This window comes from Trachemys scripta, chromosome 2, assembly GCF_013100865.1.
Source record: "Trachemys scripta elegans isolate TJP31775 chromosome 2, CAS_Tse_1.0, whole genome shotgun sequence".
Lineage (NCBI taxonomy): Eukaryota > Metazoa > Chordata > Testudines > Emydidae > Trachemys > Trachemys scripta.
In genome coordinates, this window is record NC_048299.1 from 135,110,951 (window position 1) to 135,133,119 (window position 22,169).

At 39.3% G+C, this 22,169-nt stretch overlaps 1 protein-coding gene across 2 annotated transcripts in view; it reads right to left on the reverse strand.

Moving 5' to 3' along the window:
- The window catches only part of CDH18 (cadherin 18), a 904,559-nt gene that overhangs the window by 772,992 nt on the left and 109,398 nt on the right, over window positions 1–22,169 (reverse strand). For both annotated transcript variants that reach the window (XM_034761577.1, XM_034761578.1), the window contains exon 2: window positions 17,658–17,773. The gene's annotated coding sequence lies outside the window, so the exon portion shown is untranslated. The remainder of the gene's footprint in view (window positions 1–17,657; window positions 17,774–22,169) is intronic.

Here is a 22,169-nt window from a genome sequence, read left to right on the forward strand (position 1 = left end):
CCCTGCGCCGCCGGAGCCCGGGAGGGGAAGTGCCCGGCCGGCGGCGGGGGTCCGGAGGCAAGGGGGCTGCCTGAAGCCCATAGCGCTTGGGCAGCTTGGCTCTTAAACAGAGCCGAAGAGTCAGGGGAGGAGCAGAGCCACCATTTTCCCGGACATGTTCGGCTTTTTGGCAATTCCCCCCGGACGGGGGTTTGAGTGCCGAAAAGCCGGACATGTCCGGGAAAAAGAGGACGTATGGTAACCCCAAAATTGAAAAGTAGCAGATTTAAGATGGATTTCAGCATCATGTGACATGGTCACATATCTTGTAAGACCTCCCAGCCTCCATTCTTCCTAGGCTGGTTTACAGGAACACAGGAAAGCTTGCAAGTAAACAGAGCCATTTCTAACTAATTGTCCTAGTCAATGGGAGTCATCCAGATTCTAAACCATCATCAATGGCCCACACTTTGCATAATTACAATAGGACCCCAGAGTTATACTTTATATTTCTAGCTTCAGATACAAGAATGATACATACATATAAATAGGAGGAATATATTCAGTAAGTTATAACCTTTGTTATGATATCTTACAAGAGACCGTTTGCATAAAGCATATTCCAGTTACATCATATTTACACTCATAAACATCTTTCCATAAAACATATGGAGTACAACATCATAGTATATATTTACAAAGCACAACTATGTCACTTGTGATGGACACAGTCCACGGAGTAACGTGACTTAAATTCTTTGTTAGTCAGAGAGTATTTGGTGTATACACTATATATTTCTATTACAGCTGAGTGAATAATTTGTAATGAATCATTCATTCAATGAATTTAAGTTCTTTCACTGCTGGAAGACTGTTTGGGAGCAGATTGTGATAGCCTCAAATTTATTCTTATTCATAAATCAAATTTATTCAGTGAGTATCTCTTCAAAAATTCTCCATGGGTTAATCAAAAATATTCAAAATGAAAGCTTTGTTGCTTTGCTATGTTTGGCCAGGTGCACCTCATGGTCTCTGTTCCATGATTCAGCATGGCACTTAAATACAAATTTTTACTTCATTAAGACAACTCCTGTACTTAAAGTGAGGCACGTGTTAACCTATATTACCGAACTGTGGCTGGACTGAGCATTCCAGCACTTCTGGCAAGAATAACTTTGCATTTAATTAATTTTTAGTTATTTTTTTCATGAACACTCATGCTTTCACCTTTGAAATCTGTGCCAGTACAGGTGAATTGCTCAAATATTTGTGGAACAACACTATGGCAGGGAGGAAAGCATCGCTGAAACACATTAAAAAATTCTAACAGGTATTAGTGGGAAAGGTTTTCCATATTTGACTAATTCTAATTTATATATATATATATATAAAATAAGAAATGTGTACGTGTATATATACATGCACTGTTTGGATTTAATTTTTAATGTGATTGTCCTGGTTTCCTTTAAACGTCTCTTTCCATTAAATCTATCATTTCAAGACTGTTCAAGAATTTGTAGCATTTTATGAAAGACTTTACATAGCCTTGTTTTGCAAATGTATATTTTATACCTATATTATCTGTTTGAACACACATTTTTTCATTATAATGGGTAGGTTGTAAATGATTCATCTGAATTAGGAAACTGAATCCCTAATAAAGAGTTCAGATGGAAGTATTTCCTGTGTTATAAAATGGTTGTGATGTAAGATGCTGTAACATTTATTATGAATTAAGAGGGCATTCATGGTGAGAGAGCTGGGTTTTCATTAATGTCAGTTTGACATTTGCAAAATTGATTTGTGTTGACATTTAGAGTACTTCTGTTGTAGTATGGACCCTTGTTTGACATTAAACAAACTGAATTACATGAGTTATTCTTAAAAGCTTCCCATAGAACATTGTCCTCTGTCTTGTAAAATAACATAACTACTCTACAGGTGCCAGACAGATTCCAGGGAGCAAAATAGGGACAATGATTGGCACAGAAAACTTTTGTCAGAGGACTTGATATCTACTGCCAGCCTAAACCACTGAACTTCCTCCTCTTCTTCACAGTGACAACAAATGGATTTTCACAGATTTGAAGGGCTTATCATACAATTTGAATTGTCAAGAAAAGTTGGAGCAAGGCCATCAAAAATAAAAGTGTGTGTGTGTGTGTGTGTGTGTGTTTCAGAAAAGTGAAATGATGAAGTGGCTGACACTCAAAAGAGCAATTGGAAGAACTGAAATTTGCCTTTAGATTAAGTGTGTGCCTCATTGACTTCAAAGGGAGTGGCAACATGCATTTGAACACAAGTTTTAGCATTTCTGAGAGTCTTTTAGTCTTCCTGGCTTGCATTTGAAATGCAGTAGAAGACATAAGTAAGGGAAATAGATCAAATTAAAGACAGGGCTAAATTCCCTTCAGACAATTTTTTTCCCAAGTTGTTCACTGTAACTGTTACTTTCTGCCATGACAAACCAAGACATTCAATCTTAATATTGCTTATATGTACATATGTAAGTAAATTCTCTAGACATTTTGGCTCCAGTGTTGTGTTACTTGAGCATCATGTATCACAAAATATGGGTCTATTCTTGGGTTTGGCTACATTGTACACAGTGCAGGATCCAAGGCAGGGAACAAAGATGGCTTTAGGCTACCATTGGGGAACCCCGACTCTGCAGTCTAAGTTAGAGCAGGCTTCAGGGTTGACCAAGCATACATCTAGAACCCCAAGGGCAGGCAGCGACAAGGAAGAATGAGTGTCTGCAGGCTCTGAAAGTGTGCTTGCTTTCCCCCAGTTACATCCTTTCTGCTGCCTCAAGATGAGGCAGGCAGATTGAGTCCCTGCACCACCTTCATACCACTGAGGGATGTCCCATACTTGGGGGGACTTGCAGTTAAGACACTTCCACGTGATTTCTAGCACTTCTGCAGCAGAAGAGGAGCACAAAAGGGCTGAAAGTCCTCAGCACCTCTGAAAACTGGGCTCTATTACTCTTTATTCTAATGTATCTGTGGATTCATTATATACCAGTCAACTGCTTTTCTAAATCTTTGACTCTGATATTTTACAGCAGTAACTCCATAAGTGAATTATGCAGTGTATGGAACTCATTTCCTTTATTAATCTCCTCTGTAAATTGAACAGCCCAGTGAATTTCAGTATTGCTTCACATGCTTGTCTTTCCTTGACATTAATCATTTTTCGTTGTCTCTTTCTGCGTATCTTTTTCCACTATATCTTTTATAAAATTGGGTAGCCAAATGTGAGCTCAGTATTCAACTCATATTATAGCATTCCAATATTTTCAGAATTATTTTCTATTCCATACTAACTTATTTTTTTCTCTTTCATTATTGCTGCCGATTGACCAAAATTTTCATTGAGCTGTCCACAATGATGTCTGGATCTTTTGTCCAAAGTGGAAACAGCTAAATTAAATTTAGAACCTAGCAATGTTTATGGTTAACTCAAATTATTTCTTCCAATGTGAACTGCCTTCTATTTCTTAAGATCGAATGTCATTTGCCTATGTGCTGTCAATGTATCTAGCTTTGTTAGGTCCCTCTGAAGTTCCTCAGTTGTATCTAGCCTTGAACATATTAAATAATAATGTGTTACTTACATATTTTGTTCATCTTAGTTCTCATTCCCCTTTTCCAGATCATTAAAGAATATATAAAAAAACACCCATCTCCCCTTGTAAATATTCTCACACTTCTTATCAAACTGTCTGTACTGGGCTATCTTGATTATCACTTCAAAAGTTTTTTTCTCTTACTTATTTGGCCTCTCAGAGTTGGTAAGACAACTCCCACCTGTTCATGCTCTCTGTATGTGTGTATATATATCTCCTCAATATATATTCCACTCTATATGCATCCAAAGAAGTGGGCTGTAGTCCACGAAAGCTTATGCTCTAATAAATTTGTTAGTCTCTAAGGTGCCACAAGTACTCCTGTTCTTTTTGCGGATACAGACTAACACGGCTGCTACTCTGAAACCCATATTTGGGGAAATCTTTGGACACACCACAGTTGAATGTCTACCATGTCAACAACTGCCTTTTTCTGTTCTGTCACATAACCAGAAAAAAAAATAGATGGAGTGTTAGAGGTAGCTTATCTCCCCTATCCCACGTTTATGTCTCCTCACTGCTCCCCACATGCCGATGAGAGAAAAAAGAAAATATGAAATCTTCCTACAGAGTGCTCCTTACGCAACTGGTAATAGTGATTGCCTGATATATCGATATTACTACAGTTTTACATATAGCAATTACAGAAGTAAAGTACAACTATGGTGGTCCTGGCCGTTCATGTATTCATGGGCATTTAGGTGGATATCAGCTGATAGAATTCAAAACTAGCTAATCTGTAATTTTTTAAAGCTCTGTAGTAGAAATTTTTGATGTCATTACAATGGACAAGAATAGTTACTAGATCACTATTTACCTGCAGTACAAAAATAGAAGTACCATACCCATAGGCATCATAGTTGTTTCCTCATTGAGCAACAGGGAAAGCAAGTGTAGCACTTTAGACACCACTGTGTGGGAATTGGGTCAGTGCTAATGCTCACCACCATATGAGATCAAAATTCATATTCAGCTGTGACCAACACAACAAATGGCTATCCATTTATTGTTTGCCTATATGGTACTCATGTTCCAGCAAATAAGGGAAATTGAATGTTCTTTCCCTCACTGGCTCACTTCTTAGTTATGACCATTCATAAGGGAGATCCACTTAATTTTAAACAGAAATAGACTACCTCTGTTTCTGCATTTTTTTTGTTTTGTTTTTCTGTTGTTTTTTAATTGGGACAATGTATTTGCCAAGTGTGTTCATATTTAGAGTACAATATGAAATAGATGAGAAGTTTTGAATGGAATCTGCTTATTCCAATCAAACAATAGTGAAGACAGATTTGAATGTTTATGGATCAAGCAGCTAGTGAAAGTTCGTGGCCCTGGGATGTTCCAGTTAAAAGGAGGAACTGGTGAAGTCTGGTATTTTGTTTATTCAATCTTTTTTATTTACAAAGTCCTGCTTGTTTGAACACAGCAGGCACAAAGGACTAAAGGAGCAGTCTTTTAGTTTACAGTCCCAGCAAAAACTCTTGGGCAAGTTCACCAACTCTTTTTTCCTAGGTGTGTGCTTATCCTTACTATTATGCTAACTGAAGGATGTGTTCACACCAGGGCCAGTTCCAGCGTTCTTGCCGCCCCAAGCGGCGAAAACAATAAGAATTAAAAAAAAAAGCAGCAATTGGCTTTTTATTCTTTGGCAGCAATTCGGCGGTAGGTTCTTGCCGCTGAATTGCCGCCGAAGAACTGGACCTGTCGCCCCTTTCTGTTGGCCGACCCAAGCATCTGTTTGCTGGGCTGGTGCCTGGAGCCGGCCCTGGTTCACACCCATCAATCTCAATGAGGTTTAACCTCAATCCACAACAAGGTTTAAGCTTGTTCATAACACTTATTAAAGCTTATAAAAATGGCCCCACTACAATAAAATCCATGGCAATCTATGACAAAGCAGCTCTGGCATATTAGCTTACACTACCCTATGGTCTTATAGAATTGTTTTTCATTGTTAAAACCAAAGGAAACTATTTCTGAATTTAGGCTAAGAACCCCGTTCTGTAGCTGTATCAATCCACTTGCAGAAACAGGGGACTACATTTTTAAATGTACACAGCCCCTTTGGTGCAAGAAGAAAATAAGACCTATTCTGTTAGAAACTGAATTAAAATTAATAAACACCTTACATTTTTCTGTTTGCTTTTTATGGATTTTATGTTAAACCAGATCGTAAAATATTATTAGTCTGAAAAAAAATAAACTCAGTCTGATTTAAGTAATTTTGAAGAACTGATTTTTGTTTTTAAATATCTTACATGCTAATAAGCTATTTCTGAGGGATGGGATATGTCAACTGTTGAACTGATTCATTTGAATCTTCAATTTAATACAATTATATAGATATGTCAAATCAAGGCCATTGTAATGTGTTTACATAGGAACAGTGAGTCACCATTTAATTATGACACTTCAGTTTAGGGTGGGGGGAGGCTTGTCAAAGCTGCTTTAAGTTGCTATGAAACTTTTTCTGGTTTACATTTTCTTTTACACTGTGGAATTGTAGCCAAAGTTCAGCGAGAACAGAAATTGTCATCTGTAAGGTCATAAAATTAAGAGAAGTATCAGACCAGAACAGCTAAGTCCTTAGAGCCATCTCATTAAATATCAGTGGATATAGATTTAAAATAATCAAATATTTGTGCCAAAAGCGGTTTCTCAAAAGTGTGCTTTATGTTTTTGGTTTAAAAAAAAAAATCTGCCATTGCTCATGTTCACTAATGGAAACGTAAAAAAATCAGTAGTACCAGCACTACTTCCAATGTTGTTAAATGATTGTCCTTGAGAAGACTGTTGTTATGGTTCCTAATATGTGTCTATATTGATCCAGGAGAAGGAGCAGCAGTACTACAATTTTCTCATCATGCTAAGAAATCCATAAACACTTAAAATGTTCCAAATTATGTACTATTGGTTTCTTTGCCATTTTCATTTCCAGTGACTAATGAACATCAAGAGCTAGGGAATAATTTAAAAGTCCACAGGTAATTACTGGAAAGTAAACTGAATTATTAGGCTGTGACTTATAGCACATTGAGAACAATGCTCAGTACATGATTTCCATTGTTATTCGAGACTTGTAGTTGCTTTATCACAAAATCAATAAGATCCTGCAATCTCTTACACCTGGGCAAATTTGGATCCTCCGATGTCATAAAATGTGTATTAGTAATGAGATAATTACTTTTGTAATAAAACCTTCCATATTCAGTGGCAATTTTGCATAGTATTAATGAATGGATAATATCTAAAGATTAGGCAAAATAACTTGCAGGATCATAAGTGCTTGATTTCCAGAATGTCCGTTGGCTCTGGCTGACTTTGCCTTGTACTCTTTAAATTTACTTAGAATATGAAATGTTAACACACAGGATCAAAACCTTCCCATCTGAGATTTCTTCCAAGAATATGTCTTTTAAAGGCTATATTGCTGCCAATTTATACATAGAGCCCTCATTGACATTAAGATTATACCTGCCACAACCTGGCTATATTTTGTTCATAGAACCAAACTCCTCTGTTGAATGTCTCAAATTAACACAATGTTCCAGTATGCAAACTGTGGATTAGCACATGACATGTTGCCAGTCAACTCACTCTGGAAATACATCTTGGCTGAACAGCAAGAAGTAAAAGAATTCTTCCTAAAGTAAGGATTATACTATGCTCCTAAAATGGATTCCATATGCAATTTTCAGATAGTAGCACATTAACTAGAACTATATACTTTTGTCCAAAAAACAACCAAACAAAAACTACGCTCCTTTTAGAGTACCAGCACCTGGGGTAAAATTCTGCTGTCTATTACAAATCCATAATGAATGGACTGAAGGAGATATAGTATTTGTGATGTGGTACACTAGCCCTTCAGGATTTAATGCAGAAACAATTCTGGACAGGCAGTGCCACATACAAAGCTGGTCCTTGAGCATTAACCCTATTACACCCCTGTGTCTACCATAGAGATTAATCCAGGAATAGTAGGGTTAAACAAGCTGGCACTGTTTGCCTTCAAATTAGAAACTCTGTAATGTGCTAACCTCGCCTGAGCCTGGCTAGGGAGCTGAGATGCCACCAAGGTATCCCACAAGTAAATTCCCTAGCCTGGATAACTAGAAGGGTGACTCTCCTTGAGTTTGGACTAATTGTGTTTCTCTTATTATAATCACTGCTCTTCAAGATTATAAAGATATAGTGGGTCTGGGATTGTAGATAGAGGTCTGAGGCAGGCACCACCTTTTGTTGATTTATTATGCTAACAAACTAAAATAAACAGTACTCCTGGAGATCAGGGTATTAATTTGTATTTACTTATTTTTAATCATTCTGAGATTTTGGTGTGTGTTACTGAAGAGAACCTGGTTTTGGTTAAAATCTGTATAACTAAGAACAGAACTTGGCACTTGCAGACATATCTCCAAACACAGTAACAAGTCCTTATTTGCAGAATGTCCAATACAATCTTTGCAGGTGTCTCTATATTAAAGGAGGCTGGAAAAAAAATTGTGAGAATTAAAAAACAAAACCCCTTTTACTGATTTTTTTTTCAATTTTGAAAAACATCAACATCTTTCAATTATTGAAACACTTCAAACCAGCTGTATAGTGAACTGGAAATACCCTCTACTCCCCCCAAAATAATTGCAAAGTAGATCATGCAATAAAAAATAGTTAAACTTGAAATTTGGAAAACGTTGACAAGATCTGCAATATATATCTGCTTACATGTATGTACACCCCACACTGACCCACCTTTAAATACTATTGCATATATCTCTGAAAAGGTGTGTATTTTGTTTCCCTCAGTATGTCTATAGGAAAAGTTGCATCCAAATGTATCTGGAAGAAAATCTGACAGTACCTTTTTAAAACCAATCCTGACAAAAATCTTTGCAATAGCACAGGGGTCGGCAACCTTTCAGAAGTGGTGTGCCGAGTCTTCATTTATTCACTCTAATTTAAGGTTTTGCGTGCCAGTAATACATGTTAATGTTTTTAGAAGGTCTCATTCTATCAGTCTATAATATATAACTAAACTATTGTTGTATGTAAAGTAAATAAGGTTTTTAAAATGTTTAAGAAGTTTCATTTAAAATTAAATTAAAATGCAGAGCCCCCCGGACCGGTGGCCAGTACCCGGGCAGTGTGAGTGCCACTGAAAATCAGCTCGCGTGCCGCCTTCGGCACGCGTGCCATAGGTTGCCTACCCCTGCAATAGCACCACAAAAGCTACAGAGTACACTATTGCACTTGCAGAAATGCTGTCCTGGGTCACTTCTGCTCCAGTGTCAGCCCTGTTAGTGCTCCGACTGTAGCCTCAAAAATATCTTTTATCATTAGCTCATTTAATTAATGTATGCTTGGATTTGGGAAATGCATGTAATTAAAATGTGAATTAATACTGACTCTGTATCATACAAAAACATGTATGGTGTGAGTGGGGTCTCTAGCCAGCTATGTGAAGCAAAGAAAGAAAAACCTGAGCATAATCATGTGACTGGAGGATCATCACTTTCCAGTTGCTGTGGATGCTGAATACAGATTAATCAAAGCGGGAGAATGAGCTCATGAGTGCATAACTCCAAAGGGATTTGCGACAGAGAGAAATGGAGGTATGGGAAGTAGATGTTTTGTTCCCTGGTTTTGCAGTGGAAAAATCAACCAACTGGGGGCTTCAAGTGCTCCAATAATATCAAAAATACTGACTTACCAATTCTGGCTGGTTATGATTATTCCATTACGTCTAATCAGTGTGTTGGGCCTGATTCTGCTGCCACCGAACATGATGGCAAAATGCTCATTGATTTCATTGAGAACAGAAATAAAACCCTAGAATCTGCTTCTCTATTGCTTTGCATCTTGCATAGCCATTTATATCAGTGACTATGAAGGTTTAAAAAAACACAGTGTGAATGGTAGTGATTCTGATTTGGTAGCATTTATACCCATTTTGTGCCAATGCAAATGACAACTCAACCTGTATTGGAGCTGAGAATCGGGACCACCATATGGTACAGCAACCATCACTGTTGCTAAGCCTGATGAGAAGAAAGCCAATATATAATGTGATAAATAAAGGGCGGTGGGAAGCTCCCTTTTATGGACACTGAGCCAGCCAATAGCTATAAAATCCCTCTTAGTAGCTGTTCTCTAATTGCTCTACCTGTAAAGGGTTAAAATGTCTCACTGTGATGCATAGGTAAAAGGAAGTGAGTGGGCACCGGGCCAAAAGAGCCAATGGGAAGGCTAGAACTTTTTAAAATTGAAATAAGACTCCCCTTTTGTCTGTCTGTCTGTTGTTCTCCAGGGAGAGGCTGACAGGGCTGCAGTTATGCTGTAAGAAGCTTTGGGCCAGGTTTGAAAAATCATCAGTATACCTAGAAACTACTCATTTAAAACCCCAGATATGTAAGTAGATCAGGAAATGTCTGGGAAGACACAATTAGGTTTATTTCTTTTATTTCTTTATGGCTTGTGGATTCCTCTGTGCTAACCCCACATGCTTTTGTTTTGCTTGTAACCTTTAAGCTGGATGTCAAAAAAAAACTATCCTTAATGCTTAATCCTTGTTGTTTTTTTTTAATAAATCTAGCAAAAGCCTAAGTTTCCAGATTTTTTTTTCTTTTTCTTTTTTAATTAATAAAATTTACCTTAAGAACAGAATTGGATTTTTGTGTCTTAAGAGGTCTGTGCATGTTGTTTTATTAGCTGGTGGCAACAGCTGATTTCCTCCCCCCCGCTTTCTCAGCTCTTCCCCACAGCAGAGGTGAAAGGGCTTGAGGGTACCCCACAGGAAAGAATTCCCAAGTGTGTCTTCCGGGATTCTCAAAGGAGTTCTGCACTTGGGTGGTGGCAGCATCTACCAATCCAAGATCAGAGAAAAACTGTAACCTTGGGCATTTAATACAAGCCCGGAGTGGCAAGTATTAATTTTTAGAATCCTTGCAGGCCCCCACCTTCTGCGCTCAAAGTGCCAGAGGGGGAAATCAGCCTTGACATACAGTAAGGGGAAGTGTGGATGCAGTTAGCATCTTTCTGACAGCTGAGTCTGAATTACCCTGCCACAATGCAGAACAAGAAATGTAGGTAGAATCACTGTGGCTGTTTCTCATGACCAATAACTCATTCTCTTCCTTACATGCATGGACTTTTCAAAAAGCTTTGTTGTTCTTTGAAAAAATAAAGGGGAAGAGGTGAGCATGTTATATAATAGTTCCAGGATATTCCTGCTGACATATAAGCTCTGGGAACAAATTAAAATGGCTGGCAAGGTGCATGCTTCTGGATGCACCAGGTTCTTCTCTGTATTCTTTTCAAGTTACTTTATGGAAAACTGGGTTTCAGAATGTCTTTGAAGGGTATCTGAGTGACAGCTAGAGACAGATGTTCCTTTAAAAAAAAAAATCCACCCAACAGGTCTAGTTCAGTCTGAACGAATTTCCCTCCACTACTCTGCCAATTTGCCTTAACCCTGGTCTGGCAGAATTACCTTTAGCAGAGAAAGGATAGACAAGTTCAGTTCCCATCCCCATGCTGTCCTTGCCCTGTCTGCTGAGATTGTTCGATAAAATGCCAATTACTGCCAGTTATCTTGATGTATTTTGTCATGTGGACACCAGAAACTGGACTGAGACAAGACCTAGACAACTTTTAACTATATGCACACTATTACGACTGGTCTGGGAAGTAAGGCTAACAGCTAATTTTCAAGTACGGAGTCCAACACAAACTAAACAGAAGATTTCTGATGGCTGGATGGATTTTACATTTCTTACTAAAATGTGAAAATCCTGTTTTTGCTTTTTCAGCATCAGAGGTTACAGAACCTTGATAACCCAAAGCTTTAATGGAACCAAGAAACCAAGGGAAACCCAGTCCCTTGATGAGTTTCTTATACCACACATTTGGCATCTATTTAAATTCTTCAAAAAGGACTAAGACTGGTTCAGGGCTAGACGTTGGCAAAAGTTCAGAGCATGTGTAGAAAGATACATATATTGGATAAAGATCTTATACCTGAACTAACTTTCACCCCACCTAGCTAAGGGATCATAATAATTCCTTTCCCGAGCCCCCGTTGCTAATCCTGTATAGTTTTATTTAGAATTTTACATTACCAAATATAGCCAAGTATCTGGCACCCTAAGATTTTGAAAAACTATTAATGAAAGAACAGCTTTTCAATATAAAGGAAAAGAATTCTGCTCCATGACAGAAAACTGCATTCTCTGGTAATAACTAAAAGGAAACTTTTCAAAGACTTGACCAGATAGGTATGTCAAGGATCTTATCATTCTACTTGACCTACAACAAAAATCTACATTGCTGATTTGTGGGAATCTGGGACACTAGGGAAAACTATCATATATAACTATGTGTTCAGAATGGATATATTAGGAATGCAGAGATTTGGTTTAAAAGTATCATCCCTCCCCCCATCCCAATTTGGGATCTGCAACCTGGATAAACAATGCATTTGACAAAATATATTATATTAAATTACAAAATCACAGTTTGCAACCAGAAAACCTAGCATATTCTAGCAGATGAGACATGTCTGAAACACACAGCCAGGCAGATAATTCCAGCAAGTTCTTACATTATAAACACCGAAAGAAGAAAAAAGAAATCAAGGACACTAATTCTTACAGCAAGCATAATGTTCCATTCAAAAATACTTTTCAATGGACAATAAATCATCCCTACAAGAAACCCATTGTGACCATTATCTGTTTTAGTACATTTCCTGAGTAGATCAGCTGGCTGAGAACTAACCTTGGCCTGCTGCCACAAACACTCTCTATTTGCCCACTTTGCATACTCACTCAGCAATGCACCACTTTTGTACTGTTTGTTTACCAGACAGGAAGTTATACAAATAAACTGGCATTAATAAAGAAAATCACTCAGAAAAGCCTCCTGGATACAAAGGGCAGTAGAATGTTTTATTATATGAACCTCTGGAGTCAGCCCGAACTGGCTAAAAACTATTAGCATGAGCTCCCCCATCAGATCCAAAACCCATTGAAGTCAATGGAAAGAAGCCTACTGACTTTGGAAAAGCCTCCATTCTTGCTTTTAGTTATGGGCAAAATTTCCAGATACATTCCTCTCCTATTGTCCAGCTGGCAGAGCTGGCTTCAGGCACCAGCGCAGCAAGCTCGTGCTTGGGGTGGCCCATGGAAGGGGGTAGCACGTCCGGGTCTTCGGCAGCAGTTTGGCGGCGCATCTCTCAGTCCCTCTCGGAGGGAAGGACCGGCCGCCGAATTGCCGCCGAAGAATGAAGCAGCCGCCGAAGTGCTGCCGATCACGGCTTTTTTTTTTTTTCCTTCACCGCTTGGGGCGGCAAAAAAGCTGGAGCCGGCCCTGCCAGCTGCACCCTGAAATTAATGTGGAACATGCTAATCAAGAATGGGAAAATATAAAATAAAATTTGAACTCATATAAAAAAAAAATATAGTTAGGGCTTTAGCTAAGTTCAGCCATTCAATCAGAATATATAAGAAGCACTGTTTCAACTTTATAGATAGGGGAAAACGAGAGACCAGGCTAAACTCTGCCCTTGGATATAATGGTTTTAATCCACAGACTTCTATGAGATTGCATGGTTTAGATGAGAAGTTAAGATCCTGGCTAGGTCTGGGGGGCAATTAGTTTTGCCATGCCAGATGAGAATTCAACATTTAAAAAAAGAACCTAAATCAGGACAAAAGTCAAAATCTTGAAAATTTTCACAAACCAAAAATCCAATTTTTTTTTTAGTGTGGATCAAATGATCCACATTTTAGTGTAAATTTCGTACATTTTCAAAATTAAAAGGTGTTTTGACTAGAAAAACTGAAACTTTGTGGTTTGACAATGTTGAAATGGGATGTCTAAACAATCTTGAAACTCTTTTTGCAAATGCTTGTCTAGTCAGGTATTTTGTTGAACTAAACATTGTTTCATGAACAGCTTTGCTTTCAATAAATCAGCATTATTTTTTGGAAGAGGGGGCAGTTTCATTGAAACATTTCTCATCACGTCTAGACCTCGCACATCAGTAGCAGAGCCAAGATTAAAAATTAGGAGTTTGTCTCTCAGTCCCTTGATGAGTTCATTATACTATAAGTTTGGCCTCCATTTTAGATCCTTCAGAAGGGACTAAGATTTGTTCAGGGCCAGAAATAGGCAAAAGTTCAGAGCATGTGTGGAGAGATACATATGTTGGCTAAAGATCATATCCCTGAACTAGCTTTAAACCAACTAGCTAAAAGATCATCATAATTCCTTTCCCAAGCCCCTGTTCCTAATCCTGTATAGTTTTATTTAGAACTTTACATTACCACTTATAGCCAAGTACCTGGCTCCTGAAGATTTTGAAAAACTATCAATAATAAAATAACAGCTTTCACTATAAAGGAAAAGTACCCTGCTCCATGACAGAAAACTGCATTGAAAAACCTTGACCTGATGTGTATGTCTTATATTGTGCCTTGATGCTCATTAAACTGGATACCCCTAGACAGAATGAGTTCTAGGAACATGGGCTTAGCCATGGAGAGGTTAACTACAGTTTCTTCTGAAGGCCCAAAATAATATAGAATTAACTCCTGTATCATTTCTAAAAATCCTTGCAATTTCAGAAGAGATGTTAATTTTCCTGCTGTTCTCTGTAGCTATCATGCACTCTCATTCTGTCACACTCTCAGGGATAAAATAATGGACCAGTTCAGAGATGTTATGTTCGGACTTAATCCCGACAGATTCTCACACTTTCAATTTCCACTGTAGTCAATATGAGTTGAAGGCATTTAGCACCACTCAAGATTGGGGCCTTAAACTAGGCCTAGATTACACTACAGTAGACCTGCACTAGTGTGCAGTTTGGAAAGATGCAAATCCCCAAACTGTTAATAAATAATGGCATTTACAGTGCACCAAACATGGCACTCCCCAGTTGAGAGAAAACCACAGAAAAGTATCTATAGAACTGTGCTCTTAGTTTATATTCTACTGCACAGCTCAAGTTTATTTTTCATTATACATTTGTTATCATACAATATCACAATTATATACTTGTATAAACACCAAAATCTGGAAATTTCTAATGTTTCTCCCACATTACTAGTGCAAATTTTCAAAGTTCTAGTGTATGAAGACTAAAATTTAAACAGAAAAATTGCCCCATGAGCAGAAAACTGACACTGAGACTCTACATGGAAAAATACCTTAGAAAGGACTTCTCTCTGCTTCCTTTTCTATGGAAAAATAAATTCTAAGTTGTTTACTACTCTTAGGGTTACCATATTTCAGCAAGCAAAAAAGAGGACGGGAGGAGCCCTGCCCACGTCCTGCCCTGGCCCCGCCCCATCCTGGCCTAGCCCCGCCTCTGCCCCTCCCACTTCCCCCCTCAGAACCTCCAACCCTCCCCCCGCTCCTTGTCCCCTGACTGCCCCCTCCTAAGACCCCCCCCAAATGCCCCCCAGGACTCCCACGCCCCATCCAACCACTCTCCACCCCCTGACAGCCCCCCCCGAACTCCCAACCCTCTCCCCCGCTCCTTGTCCCCTGACTTCCTCCTCCTGGGACCCCTGCTCCTAACAGTCCTCCAGAACCCCACCCCCTACCTAAGCCTCCCTGTTCCTTGTCCCCTAACTGCCCCCTCCTAAGACTCCCCCCAAATGCCCCCCAGGACCCTACCCCCTACCTGTACCCTGACTGTCCAAAACCTTATCCACACTCCCACCCCCAGAAAGCCCCCCCCCAACTCCCGACCCCCCCCGTCTCTTGACTGCCCTCTTCAGAACCTCCCTGCCCCTTCTCTGACCCCCTGGTCCCCTTGTTGTTGGCCTTTCTTCGCCTAATGTCTCTGTGAACTTGCTCAGGAACTGCCTGAGCCGCTCATCCCGGCACGCTGGGCAGCAGTGGGGGAGGAGCTCCAGACTGCCGGAGGCAATCTGCAAATGCAGGGAGGGAGGGAGGGAGTGAACTCTGCTGCAGGGGGGAGGAGGGGCTCTCTCTGGCTGTCGGAGCCCCATGTAAGTGGCACCATCCGGCCGGCTGCCCTGTTAGCCGCGCGCGCTCTGCATGCAGGGGGGTGGGGGGTGGGGGAGTTCGGACATCTACAAATTCCCCCAGGGAGCTATTTTTAGCTCAAAAAGCTGGACATATCCGTGGGAATCCGGACGAATGGTAACCCTAACTACTCTCTGTCTAATTTTTACCATCTGTGGGGCTATAGATTGCTCAAAAGTTATCACACTTGGCTCCCCTGAAAATGTGTAGGCACACAGAACATATTGTCATGGGAGCTTACACAAAGTGAACATACACATCCTCTGTGATATGAAAACCCTACATATTGATAGTGTAGCCAGGCTTTCATGTATTCTATAGTCCTGAACCACTGTGCTTCTGATTATTGGAAGTTTAAGCAAGAAGGCACAGCAATAGTATAGCTATGGTCAGCATACTGTTTCTTTCTATTCATTCTCCATTCATCCTGGAATTCAAGTGATTTATTAAAAAAAAAAAAAAAAAAAAACAGGTCATATCCAATTATATTAATGATTTATCATCAAACATACCACTGTCTTTCTCTAGAAGGATTTATTATGGCTGCCTATTGTTCTAGTATCTCTGTACCTTGTACATAAATTATCCCTGCCCTCTTTTTAAGATGAAGTTTATATATAGTTGATTTATATAGTGATTTAAGTACTCTGATTATTTGAATGGGGGAATTATGATAACTAGAATATATACCAGCAGGGACAAATGCCGTAGTTATTTCAAATGCAAGCCCTATTATCAATTTTTAGATACTATGAACTTTTTTTATTGTACAATTTCTGTGTATATTTGGTATAGTCTATTTTCAAAGCACCACCACCTTCTGCTTCTGATGCCACCAATGCAGTCCCTACCTTGCTTTATGCATGTCTGGCATTCATTGGGCCTCTTTAATTCCAATTTATCTGGGCTAACTAGGGTATTTTGTGAAAAATTTTCAACTGTTACTTCACCAATTGCAATGGTTTATGCAGATTATTTCATATGTTTCACCATTCTTTGTAGGCCCTTGACAATTTTCCATGTTTGTCCCATTTATTTGGTGGTTTTGATGTTCAAATCTAAGAGCTTGTTGTATATGACTACTCAATGTGATACAGAACTTATGGGCCAGATCCTCAGCGAGTTAAAATCAACAAAGCTCCATAGAAGTAAACAGAGCTTCTCTGGTTTATAACAACTGAGGATCATGGCCCTATAAGGCTGAGCAGGTTGTCTAAAATAAAGTCTTGTTGTAGTGCAAGACTTAGAGTTCAGTTAGAACTTTTTATTATTTATATGTATCACCATAGCAACTAGGACCCCTTGTCATGAACTAAGACCGCATTGTGCCAGGCACTGTACAAACACAGAACAAAAAATATATAGTCCCAGCCCCAAAGAGATTATAATCTAAGAATAGACACTGGATCTACTGAATGCAGTGATCCTTGTCTATGCTTTCCAATGTTGCCTTGTTTTTTGGCTTTAGCAATGGCATGTTCCGCTTTCCTTCACACATGTCTAAGATTTTCATTATTTATGCAATTGATCCAGGAAATCTTTTTTGTAGATGCTGAACCTAATTTCATTAAATATGTGTAGTATAAATATTTTGAACTGATCCTGAGGAGCTTAAAGCACTTTACAGATGTGGGCAAGCATTAATATAATGAATGTTTAAAATAATTTTTTGGAATATATATATAAAAAAATTGGACTCTGCATGTCTCTGCACATTTCATTAGTCCTATTATCAAAGGGAACAATAAAGTTCTCTTCCCTCACATTTCCCTGAAAGCACAGTCAGGCACTGCCTGCATGTGAGAGAAGGGAAGCTTCATAACAGGACCCACCACTAAGGACCATTTCCACCATGATTACAGCAATACTAGCACATCCCTCATTCTCCCAACATTAACTGAAAATTGGGATGCAGGGCTACGACAATTGTGTTTACACCACTGGGAACTCAGAGAATATATTTGCAACAAAATTAGGCATTGCTTACCAAAGTTCTTGAGGGGCCAGTGCAGAGTGGAAATCAAAACCTTCCCACATTCTTGAGGCCGAGCCAATCTGCTGCAATATTCCTTCCCTGGCCCAAATATGGTGTCCAGAATTAACCTGTGCAATTCAACAAAGACCAATATGGCTAAGCAATTCAAATAGTCATCTAAACTGAGCACTCTTCCAACCAGGCCCAAAGTCTACTTAGACTCAACAAAAGAATTGGGTGCGGAGATTCTGCCACTGTATCGGCAAGTGGGGTAGACATCTATTCTGCTAGTCACCTCCACATTATTCACTATTTTCTCACCACTCTAGCCATTCCTGAACCAGGTGTGAAAATCATAGGGTAGCCCGGAGCATTCCAAAATCTGCCTGCACTTCTGGCAGGTAGGCAAAATGGTATATTTTCTCCTCTCAGGGGGACCATCGAAGTAGGGTATAGCAACATGTCTGCAAACTGGAGCCAAGTTGTTTAAAAATAGCCCATTCCTTACAGAACCTGAATAGAAAGAGAATACATAAGCAGATAGTCTTTCTTTAAATAGCGCCTTATTTTTTCTGCTTGAAATAAAAATGCAACAATCTAACAACTGAATGCTCAGCGGTTTTTTTTTTTACTTTCCAACATCACTTTGTTGATAAATGATAATGTCTTTAAGTGTAACTTGAAGACACTGTAGTCAAGCATTGCATATAAATGAATGTATTTTGAAATTGAAATAGAATATGTCCCAATGACAGGAGGCTGCTGATGTCTACAATCAAAGTTGCAGGCTATTTCTCTTTCATAGCTGCCTTCTTCAATGAAAATAATAGTACTGGATCTGTTTTCATAATTCACTGGGTAATTTATTTTCATAAGAAAGGAAATGCTAAAGCTGATGCCTTTTATCACTGCAACCTTACTTGGATTTTGTACAGACTAATAATTTTATGTCAGTATACCGTGTTTTTGTAACTGTTAAATCACCACAGCAAAGAGACACATTGTCCACATCTTTAAATGGAAAGCTTATAAATACACAAATAACATTCCGTGTCAACTATTTTTACAGGGTTGAATTCACTAAAACTAGCAGCTGTCCATGCTTGTCTTACACTACACAAGTCAAAACATGCTAAATGTTCTCTGATACGTTATGTAAAACATCCGCTGATATAAAACTGAGGTCAGAATTCATGATTCATTTAGTGATTATTTTTACTATGATGTTTCAACTGTAAGTTACCTAGTTCAAGCCAACCTGCAAGAGATTCTTTGCTTGTTTGCATCTAGAGGTAGGAAACACACTCCTTGAAACCAGAACATATGTTTGCATTCCAGGGCTGCTTATTCCATTATCTTTAATGGCCAAACAGCAGTTCCGAAGAGAACAAATAGATGGTGGGAAAAATACTCTATAAACTATTCTTCCTATATCAGTATAATTGCAAGAACTAGACTATCCAATTGATTACATGACCAAGTAATCACCACTGCGGCTATGCAGCAGTTTATTTTAAGGCTGCCAGTTGCTAGCTGGTGGTCTGTTAAATTTAAATTCCGTCATGACTCCCAAACACTCTGAGTCATGGCTCTTGGGAACTGGCCTCATCTCATTGGACACTGGTAAGAAGCATTTTGTACGTCTTTTTCATAAAAACTGAGGGATCTCTGAATACATTTTTGTACATTGGTCTGAGGGTTTGTTTTTGAGGATGTCAACCATAGTTGCCTCTAGAGTCTCCAATTACTTCCTGTCTAAAAGCCTGAACTTTAAGGGGAGGGGGGAATGGGGGCAGTATTGTCCAGCTTGCCAGGGGAAAAGGAATAGTACTTTGTGGGTAGGGTGAGAGAGAGGCTTATTGCCTTCTGTAAAAGTAGAGTTGGGCCGCGTGGTGATTTTGACTCATCCCCCGGGGACCACAAGGGCTGAGGAGTTGATAAGGGCAAGCCTGGAAGCCCCTTTTCCTTGGACCAGGCAGAGGAACACCCACCCTCCCTCCCCTTGGAGGTGGCAAAATATGAGGTTTGGACAGGACCTGCTGTGGGCATCGCACTAGCTGCTCCTTTTTAAGGACAGCTGGGAAGGAAATTTTCCCTCACCACCAGATTGTCAAAGGTGGAGTTGCGGGGGGGTTAAGGGGTTTCCACCTTCCGCACAGCATGTTCAGGGAGGGCTTTGTTATGATGAATAGGGAAAGGAATTAGGCTATGATGTAGCTACTCACTACATAAGTGTGGGGTGGATGTCCAGTGCAGGTACTCCATAGGGAAGGGATACAGTGACCCAATAAATGGCTTGGAAAAAGTCTTAAAAAGGAGATGTTGGTTAAAGAAGCAGAGTGTATGTGTGTGGGGGGGGGGGGGGGGGGGAGTTTCAGGGCTCCTATGACTGGCCTGGCAGGGAGCTAACCTTACAGCCCACCTTCACCCTTGATGGTAAGGTCCCAGCAATGGGTTGGTTGGGGGACCTGAATGGAAAAAAGAAGACCTGACAGAAGCCCCTGGATAGATATTGAAATGATCATGGAGTTACCTGAACGGTACACTTATCTGCCGGGTAATCCCAGACATCTAATAATAAAGTTGCAGCCAGATTAAAAGCATATCAAGTGTCTCCTGTCCTTCATTTGATATAGATAGACAATGATTAGCCAGTTCAAATGTGACTGCTTAAAGATTAGGCACCTTAATTAGCACTAAGATGCCCCAAATGGATATTTAGCTACATAAATACAGATTTTTGGATGTAACTTCAGCCACATTTTAAAACTAGGGTCTCCTTAATGTGATGGTTCAAACGAAGAAAATTTCCAGAGATGTAGGTAATGATGGTGAAATTATCTTAATGCTAGTCCACTGTCTTATATGAGCACTTATATCTGCTTCCCACATACCCACGCAAACCTGCACCCATACCTACACATAGTAACTATCAAATTCACTGGTGTAACTCCAGTGACTTACCACAAGCATATATTTAGCACAAGTTATCTTCTAACCATTGATCCTTCTATCTTTCCTCTATTACAATGCTTAGTGAGCTGAGTATTAGCACTTTAAACATTTGTAGACCCTTTAGCAAACTGGTGACAATGTATCTTTGTAGTGTTTTTTAATGAAGTAGATAACATTTTTTTTTCCAATTAGAATTCTGAATAGTTATTTAAAACACTAAATATGAGGGATCTTGCAAATATATTTATATAAATAATATATATACTGAAGAGTTAGACAGATATTTGAATACTTATAAATAATGGACAACTTCTAATGGATACCTGAGTATGCTACTTTGAGTACTTATATATAGAAAATGGATAATTAACAGACTCTAATTAAGTATGTTAAACTGGATAATGCCACTACCAAAGTCAAACTGTGTTCATAAAAAAAGTTTGCTTAAGTTCATAAACTTTACAAGCATTCCAGAAACCTTTCAAGGGGCTATGCACAATTTTCTGGCCTTGTAATTAAATCACGAAAAATTTAGTTTCGCATAGTTTCAATATAAAATCATGGAAAATGTTGTGGGTTTAACTTTATTGGACTTAAAGAAACAATCACAAACAGAAAATCTGTGTGTGGCGGGAGGGAGAAAGCCTACGTGGATCAAAAAAACAACAACACAGGAAACATTTACAAAGTAAAACCACATTGTTTTTCGCTAAAGATTGTCAATGTTTTTTCTTTTTTTTTTAAATGCTGTTTTCATAAAAATCAAAGCATTTCAGAAAATGTGTTGATTTTGACCATTCCCACAGAGGTAAATGTTTTGTTTTGTTTTAAATGAAAAGGCTTTGTTTCAGAAAATTTATATTTTGGGGAATTTGATGGTTTGTTTACCCCACACAAGCCTTGATGAGGTTAAGATGGCTAGGTGGACCAATTAACTGCCTAGGCTGCACCTGAGGAAGAGCCAGGGCATAATGAGGGTTAATTAAAGAGGAAGCTCAGCTGGAAAGGAATGGGAGGGGCCTATATAAAGCCTAGTAGCTAAGAGAAGAAGGGGGATGCAGAGAGAAAAACTGCAATCACTCTCAGCGGGAGAGACGGTAGGGTAGGAAGTACCCTGGGATAGGAAGTATCCCTGGTTTAGAACTGTGCACCCCTTGACTGCTCATTGTAGGGTTCCTAGGCTGGAACCCAGTGCAAAGGCCTGCGTTCCCCTACCAGCTGTTGGGCAGTGGCACCGTTAAGGGACAGTGAGAGGAAAGACTGCATGGGACAGTAGGTCCAAAGAAACTGATATCCCAGAAGGAGAGGACTCCAGTGACCTGGCTGGAGGGTCAAGCATGAAGTGGGAGAAATTCTGTCTTGAGAGAGCAAGACAGAGAATAACAGAGTGCAATTACAGGAAAGGGTGTCGGTCTGGCAGCTGCTCCTCAGATGCAGCTAAAAGGAGGCACTCCTGCAGTGAATTGAGCATTTTGTGATAGATGGAATTAATGCAAGGAAGAAGAGTTGTATGTACTTGTCTGTATTTTAGATACCTTGAAAATACAGGCAAATCACAATGATACTGTT